This window comes from Lissotriton vulgaris, unplaced genomic scaffold (assembly GCF_964263255.1).
Source record: "Lissotriton vulgaris unplaced genomic scaffold, aLisVul1.2 SCAFFOLD_837, whole genome shotgun sequence".
NCBI classification, from domain to species: domain Eukaryota; kingdom Metazoa; phylum Chordata; class Amphibia; order Caudata; family Salamandridae; genus Lissotriton; species Lissotriton vulgaris.
The window spans coordinates 379,061-387,675 of record NW_028247673.1 but is presented as its reverse complement, the minus strand read 5'-3'; positions in this window follow the sequence as shown (position 1 = coordinate 387,675).

Here is an 8,615-nt window from a genome sequence, read left to right as displayed (position 1 = left end):
TTAGCATTGCAGACCATCTGGATGTTGAGGGAGTGGTAGGACTTTCTATTGCGGAACATATACTCCATGGCAGCTGGTGGGCAGATGGCGACGTGGGTACAGTCTATGCATCCGAGCGCATGTGGAAAATGGGCTACATTGTAGAACTGTAGCTTGGTCATGTCCAATTCCTGTTGGCTGGCGGGGAATTTGATGTGACGGAGTAGCTGGGTGAGCATGGCGTCAACAAAAGTGTGGAGGCAGCGTGACATGGTGGGCTGGGATATCCCCCCAGCAGCCGCTACTATCCCCTGGAAACTCCCGGAGGCCAGGAGGTGCAGGCTACACAATACCTGCACATGTGTAGGCACCGCATTGGTACGGCTTGTTGGGTGCTGCATCAGGGGGTCAAGGTCCTGTATTAGCTGCATTATCATTTCCCCATTCAGCCTGTATTTGGCATATATCTGCTCTCTGGTTTGGCCCAGCAAGGTGACCCGCTGGCGGAATATCCTGTCCTGGATCCTGCGTCTCCTCCGTGCTAATCGCTCTAGCCTTCGACGCCTCACCACCATGTACATTCCTGGCATTGTGGGACTCCTAATGCTGCTGATGATGATGGTCCTTATGTGTGATTGGTCAGGCCAGAACCTGTTGGTGATAGGACAACGGTTTTTTTAAAGTTTTTTTTGCATGGCTTTTATGGTTACCACCTGCTTTGAGTTGTCCTTATTTTGCGTGGCGCAAATAGCGTTTTTTGGGTTTTTCGCTAATAGCGATTTTTCTTGAATACCGATTGCGATTATATTGCGAATTCGCTATTATTTTCACAGAATCCGTGGTGTGTCGCAATTTCCAATTCGCTAATGCTCACCTGCCGGGATTCTGCGAATATATTAGCGAATTCGCAATTCTGTGTTTGCGAATTCGCTATTTTGATGTTGAATGCCGATTACGGAAATTGCGCCCGCATTTGCATTTTCGCAGCGATTGCGGGCGCAATTTTACTTCATGAATCAGGCTGTAAAAGAGTACCTATCAGTGCAGCCACCTTGCCAAGGAGCACAGAGCAAACATTCCTTTAACTGGACTCTTAACAAAGCACAAACGGACATTGTATCAACCGATGCTGAGGCTTAATTTGGATTAGGAAGTGATATTTTGCTGCCCCTCTTTTTAAGCAATGAAGCAATATTTGTTGATTCTAGAGACATTTTGGTGTTCTCAGTCTGGTGGTGCCCGGGGCAGACGCTTTGAATTGTACCAGCCAATGGATATTATTAATTTATCAAAATGCCGGCGGTAATGAACCGTCACTAATTCACACCATCACTAACTCTCTCACTACTGATGGTTTCAGAGCCCTGCTCCTTTTCCATCTGTTGCCACTCAGTAGCCTCCTCGCTGCTGCTGAGGCTCTGAGGATGGGAAGGGAAGAAAAGGGGAGGACAGGAGAGGAAAGGGAAGGGGAAATAGTGAAGAGAAGAGGAAGAGGAAGGGAAATGTAAAAGGAAAAGAGAAAGAGAAAAGGAAAAGGGAAGGGAACGGGAAAGGGGAAGGAGACGGCTTAGGGAAGGGAAGGGAAGGGGAAGGGAAGGGAAAATTGAAAAAAGTTCCCTTACTCACTCAGAACCCCAGACCTAGCACCCACTCTCTCCATGGAAATGCTGTCTGTACTTTTTCATTCGACCCAGTACAGCGCATCGCAGGTAGGCTTGTGCAGTTAAAATCCAGATACACACATACATACTTCGATAGGTGTCCCCGCTGGATAACATATACTATCATACCCTACTGACCTATTTTCTCACATGGAAAATCTGACACTAGTGGTGAAAGTCACTGGATCCAGTTATACATGGAATTTCAAGTTTGTGAAACAATTTGTTTGTAAATTATGGTAGTCTGTGCTTGTAGGACAACAAATATATAAAAGCAAAGGAAAATTACCCTGATTTGCAAACTGGCATCCCCTGGCTTTAAAGAGTCTTCAAATAACCTTAATTCTTTTCTTATAGGGTAAAGCCTCCAAGGAACTTTCTTTGCAGAAACTTAGCTCTGATTGATGCCTGGGAAAAACATTAAACAGATTCCCTTAAACAATAAACACTGTGTAAAACATGATCAATGAGAATGATTTTGAATAAAAGCTATAACGTAATTATTATTACAAACTCTTTGTGCTTTAGTCACTGTTGCGGCTCATCTGTGGTTGTAGAACATCTACTGAAGTGTGCAGAAACCTGCATCCATGCATGCAGCTAAATATGTTTCGCTTTAAGGGTCTTCTTCAGGGTTAGAATAAACTCAACACATATAGATTATGTTTGTACAGTGCTGTGTTTTTGTACACTGTATTTCACACAATGTAAGCATTTCAGCTGTGCTCAGTTCCTGTCCAATTTTCTCAAACCATGACATTCTTTTATGTTCTAAGTTTATAATGAAACCTGAGGGAGCAATATTCAGCATAATTACTGTTTATCTAGAGTGTATGATGAAAAACATAAAATGTAACTTTAATCATCATGCTTCTTTTAATAAAAAACATTCTTGATGCTTTAGATCATGTTGTCTTTTATTACTAAAATGGCTTCAGTGATTTAAAGACATCTCATATGAACAGCATGAATCCAGAGTAATTTTTCCGAATGTAATCTCCTTTTTAGGTCTCGGCCTATTTCCATTCCGCAGGAATGGAATAGGACGAGTCTATAGCAGTGAAACCAAGAGTTAAACTAAGCTCTCCAAAAAAGAGGATTTCCACGAGTGCATGTGCTCTCGTGCACAAGCTTGTCCAAGTCTGCTGCCTGCCTCCTGCCTTGAAGGAAATCTGCTTCTCTGCCCCCTGCTGTTCCCTCCCACTCGCTCGCACATCAAAGGCTGCTCACTCAAACACCACATGCTAGCCCCCATCCCCCACACCTCGCACCAGACTTCATTGGAATGTGCTACGTGCATTCTCCCCTCCCTTTCAGCCCTTTTAGCCTCTTTCCCAGCTCCCAGCCGGACCCTCCTTTCGTCTATCTCGTTATCTTCTCCACTCTCGCCTCATTTTCTTTATTTTCTCTCCCGGCCTCTGCTTATCTTTATCTTTCGCACTGAGTTTTCCGGGCGTGTCTCTTTCATGGCCAATGCTTGTTGGTGTTGGGTCTATCTTTTCGCACTGAGTTTTCCCGCATACGTGATTCATTATTTATTTAGTTTTCCTCTGTGCATGTATATACGCTTTCCCATAGCAACCTTCAACATAAGCACATAGACGCATGCGCACAACACTCGGGAATGCTTGTATTCAGAGTGTGTAATTTTGTATGCATCTTTTGGACACCGAGGTTACTTACGTTTTCTTACTTACGCTAATAAATTGCGTATTGACAATTTATTTGATTATCATTATCGGTTTTAATGTTTGTTTACCACTGGCATGACCCGACTCGAACCATATGTGGTTCCGTTTTAGAAGCACTTAACTTCCGCGTTATGGCTACGCGAGCTATCACTTCACCAAAAGCATTTGAATGCCAGATGGTAACAGGTAAGCTCCTCAGTGCACTTGGATTCTCAAAACTTCAGCTAAATGATTTAGGCACGTTTACTCACTTTTTAGGTCTCTTAGAACCATCTGTCCGCCTGCAGGCTTTTGGGAGCATTTTCGCGGCGGCTTTGATGTTCTCAATGCGCCGCGCGGCCACTGAGAACATCAAAGCGGCCGTGAAATTGCTCACCATTTGCCACCCACTTCCTTCATTGGCACTTTCGGGATAGTCACGGCCAATATAATGCTGTTCCACCATCTCCTGCAGAGCTGGGGGTAGGCTTTCATCCTGTTGCTCATCTCATTTCTCTGCTTAGCTCAGGGGGTACTTGCTACTAAATAGCTTGATGGGTTCATACAATTACTGCTGCGTCCAAAATCTGTGCTGACCTTCCACGCTGCATGTTTATTCATTCCCCTAGACCCTAAACGGAGCTCTGCAGGGTAATTGTATCCTTCTTTATCTACAGCTACGGGCAGGGATTTAAGTGGGCCGGGTCTACCAGTGCTCAGCACCTACAGCTCTGAAGAGCAGGTGCTGAGACGGGTCCCTTTGGGGCTCTCCATCAAATATTTTATTTGTTTTTCATGTAACTTTTTTTTTTGCAGTTCTATATTTGCGCGAACTCCAAGCGCTTTGCATGAGCTTCATCAAGGACATATACATTTATTTTTTGGTAGGCACAGGGAGAATAAGCCATTTGCCCAGAATCATAGGATGTTGAGCCAACGAACACTCAAACCTCCTTCCCCAGCTCCAAAGTCGGTAGCACAGGCCCTTTCGCCACAACCTCTCACACACAAACTGAAGTATTTTCAATATTATATATAACGACGCCAGAGCTGTGTTTGCACGTTGTATATTTATTTTATGCAACTATTAACCGTTGTCAAAGGCAATAGTCCTAACTTGTAGGTGTATTGTTATTTGTCTTCTCTTTCGCGTGTATCTGCACTCTGCTGATTGCCAGTATCAGCGGCACCGGTCCTCAGGGAGACGTTAAGTCGGGCTGGAGGCAGCCGACACTGCAGACCTCAATAGCAACCACATACCGTGGCAAAACGGCTCTCTTGGGCTCCCAACCTCCATCACAGGTGTGAGGGGTGTCATAGTAATACAGCTGGTCGATAGACAGGCCTTCTCTGGGTTGGTGGTCTGAGGCAAAGGGATTGATATGATCAACAAGTGTGCTGCTGGGTTAACACAATGTTCAAAGTATAGATAAAGGGGAATCAGTGGGCATCTCAAAGCTCTACTGATCACAATACATGCGTTTGTCGTTTACTAGGCTGACTCATGGTTATAGCATTAGTTAAATAAAAAATTGTATCTGAATAAAAATCCCATCTGAAGCTTTAGTAAGATTCCTCATCTACGCGTCTCTAAATTCATCAGTCCCACAGCGGATCAAAGGTCGAGTACTTATAGGAGATTCGGACGCTATACTGTGCCGCTCCATCGCTCTCTACAGATAGCACTTTAACCCAGCGAGCGCTCTCCCCGTTCATCTTCACTCAAAGGACATGCGAGTTCCCACAACTTAAATCTGTTTAAGACAATTGTTATTCAAAGAAACACATTCATTTACATGATTTAATCTTTTCGAAGTGTTCTCTGTCATAAAACACCATTGGTGGGTCTCTGGGCACTCATTCAATCGGTGCAGTTATCAAATATGTTTATTTTATTGCTTTACAATGGATACAAAGCTGGTTCAATTGCATGCAAAGTAAAACTTAATTGAGGAAGCAGAGATGAAAGGGGAGGATGCTGGCTGGTTTCTCTTGCCCCACCCATTCTTCAGTTCCATTCCACCATTGGACCAACCTTCCCTTTGTTTTTTTCTTCTTTTCTGCCCCCCTGCCATCGCACAAGCTGGGACCTTGCAGGCTCTTACTACTATTACTGGGTGAAAGTGAACTTTGGTGCAGTGTGCATGTTCAAATAGCCTGTGGCCGCCCACCTCCGTTTACTTTCATGCCCCTGGTTAGTTAACTAAATACTAATAGTTTTGTGTTTTCCCTCATTACAGCAAGTTATAATAAACACCTGGCTACAGTATGAATACAGCTCATTATAAAGAGAGACCGGGTGTTTATCATGATTATATTGTACACTACTTCGGTGTGGTGAAACTGGCTGACTCACTCCATTGTGGTCTATGAAGATGAGCATCCAGACGCCCTGTGCATAAGAACAGCTGCCTGTTCGTTTTCACTACACCCTGGCACCGGCTAACTCACTCTCTATCCCCTCCCACCTCCCTCTTTTCCCCTTTCATCGTTATCGTATCCCCTCAACTCCGATCTTAGCACCTACACATTCCAAAAGGACAGGCGAGTTCTTACATACACATAAACGGCATATAATATTTATAGTTTAATATCTACAAGGTTGGTAACAAGACAGTATGCATACAATATTCAGGTAAGTGCTCGCCCGTGTGTGCTCTTCCTATTGGCTCATGCAGTTTTGTAATTGCGGCGCTGGGGGTCACTTTACAAGTGCACAAATTCCATCTTTCCTCTTTCTTTTAAAAGCACTACTCCTACCACCCCTGTTTTCCACTGTTTTCTCTCCATCCCCTTTCCTTCCTATCTATCTATCACCCTCACTCTATCTAGCACCCTCATTCTATCTATCGCCCTCACTCTATCTATCGCCCTCACTCTATCTATCTATCTATCTATCTATCTATCTATCTATCTATCTATCTATCTATCTATCTATCTATCTATCTATCTATCTATCTATCTATCTATGTCCCTCACTCTATCTGTCCATCTATCTATCGCCCTCACTCTATCTGTCCATCTATCTATCGCCCTCACTCTATCTGTCCATCTATCTATCGCCCTCACTCTATCTGTCCATCTATCTATTGCACTCACTCTATCTGTCCATCTATCTATCGCCCTCACTCTATCTGTCCATCTATCTATCGCCCTCACTCTATCTGTCCATCTATCTATCACCCTCACTCTATCTGTCCATCTATCTATCGCCCTCACTCTATCTGTCCATCTATCTATCACCCTCACTCTGTCTATCTATCTATCGCACTCACTCTATCTGTCACCATCACTCTATCTATCTATCAATCGATCGCCCTCACTCTATCTATTTATCTATCGCCCCCCCTATCTATCGCCCCCCTCTATCTATCGCTTCCCCTCTATCTATCTGTCGCCCTCCCTCTATCTATTGCATCACCACAGCATCACTCAGCACCACCACAACATCACTCAGGGGCACCACAACATCACTCAGGGGCACCACAACATCACTATGCGCTACCACAGCATCACTGAACGCGACAGTATCACTCGTCGCCACCACAACATCTCTCAGCGTCACCACAGCATCAATCTGTGCAACCATTCAACAACAACTTGTTGAAATATATTCTCTCAGTGTTTCAAGCTTTATTACAAATGTCACAAAAAGATGTTAATATTTCCCTTCTGTTCTTGGATTTTCGTCAAAATAAAATACACTGAACATAAACTTCACAAAATTTATTTACAAAAGTTTAAGCTATTGCCATTATAAATTACAATAACTTTTATTTAAGTATTAATTATTCAAAAAATTGAAAAACCATTGTTATTTGTAATATCAATACATCTAAGTGACGTAAATACAACACATATTGCATTACAAATGCTATAGGTGTCACATTTACGAAAGTTACAACTATTGGCATTGTAAATGACAAAGCTATTACTTTTTGCTATTTTTAAAACCAACACATAAATAAAATATTTTTCATTTACAATACCAATAGCTCAAACTTTCCTAATGCGAGACCTATTGCATTGCAAATGCTTGTTATGAGTGCTATCCTCACAGATTTGCTTACACATCTGCCTTGGGCCCATGTTAATTAATCACCATGTCACTTGGTGTTGGTTAATCTGTGAATGGTACTTGCTCAATAGTGGACTCTTTTGTAGCGTGAGAAGATTGATTTTCAAGACTCTTGCTTATGGCAAAAAACTATGATAAATATAACAAGCATTGGCATAGCCAATAGTTCTTGCCTTTGGGACCTTATACGTTTTTATCTCAACTCAAGATTTTTCTTTAACACACGGCCGGACAATATATTTTTTTGATGAGGGCTTACCTCCAAACAAAGTGCTGGTCCAGCTAGGACTGGAAACATGCCACTCAGGTGCTAGCTACTTGGTCAGCATGCCAGAGCGTGCTGATAGCTCTGGAATGCTGATATGAATGTTTGGAGATGGAAAGAAACCTTGTTTTCTTTCTTTTTTCCCATTCCTTTTTAGGTCGAGCCAGGGCAGCACCTGCAATGCTGCGAGGCATGCTGTATTAGAGTATGGACTAGAGGCCCAGCCTACTCTCCGCCCTTTATTTTTATTGGCTTATGTCATTACCTTTCGTAAATACTGGCTACTGTTTCGTTAATAAAATTGTTAGTCCCTCCTTAGTGCCGCCTTTTCTTCATTTGTAACCTCCCACCAGGACTGGACCTTTTACTGTGTACTTAATGTATAGCTTATTTTAGCAAGAACTCTTTGCCTAATTAATGTAAACACCACTGGTGAGACGTGAGCTTTAGCAATGGGGGCCGCTTTATGCTTGTGTTTGTAGCGCTTTGCGCGCTTTTACTTACACAAGGAGGCCACAACCACCGCTCGTGGGACAGGCGCACTTGTTTTGAATTGTATTTTGCTTTAAATCTTGACTTCTACGCATTTTGTTGTGCGCAGCTTGCCCAACTTATTTTTATTTATTTTTTTAACATTAAATCATGGCTGCTGCATGCCTTTCTCCCGCCCATGATTTCTTTCAAACCAAAGTGTCAGTGGCATCGCTCCCAGCAACATCGTAAAATAACGCAGGGATGATCCCCGGGCGCAGAGGCAGCGACAGAGGAGTGGCAGCCAGGTGTCAGTGCTTTGCCTGACTTTGGTCTTATATTTGAGAGAGTTTCTGCTTTTAGCACGGTAAATGACAATGCTTTTTATTTATGTTTTAAAAAACAAAACATAAATAAGAGGCATTGCCGTTTGCAATGCCAATATCTCATACTTGCGAAAATGCAAAACATATTGCATTGTAAATGCTTGT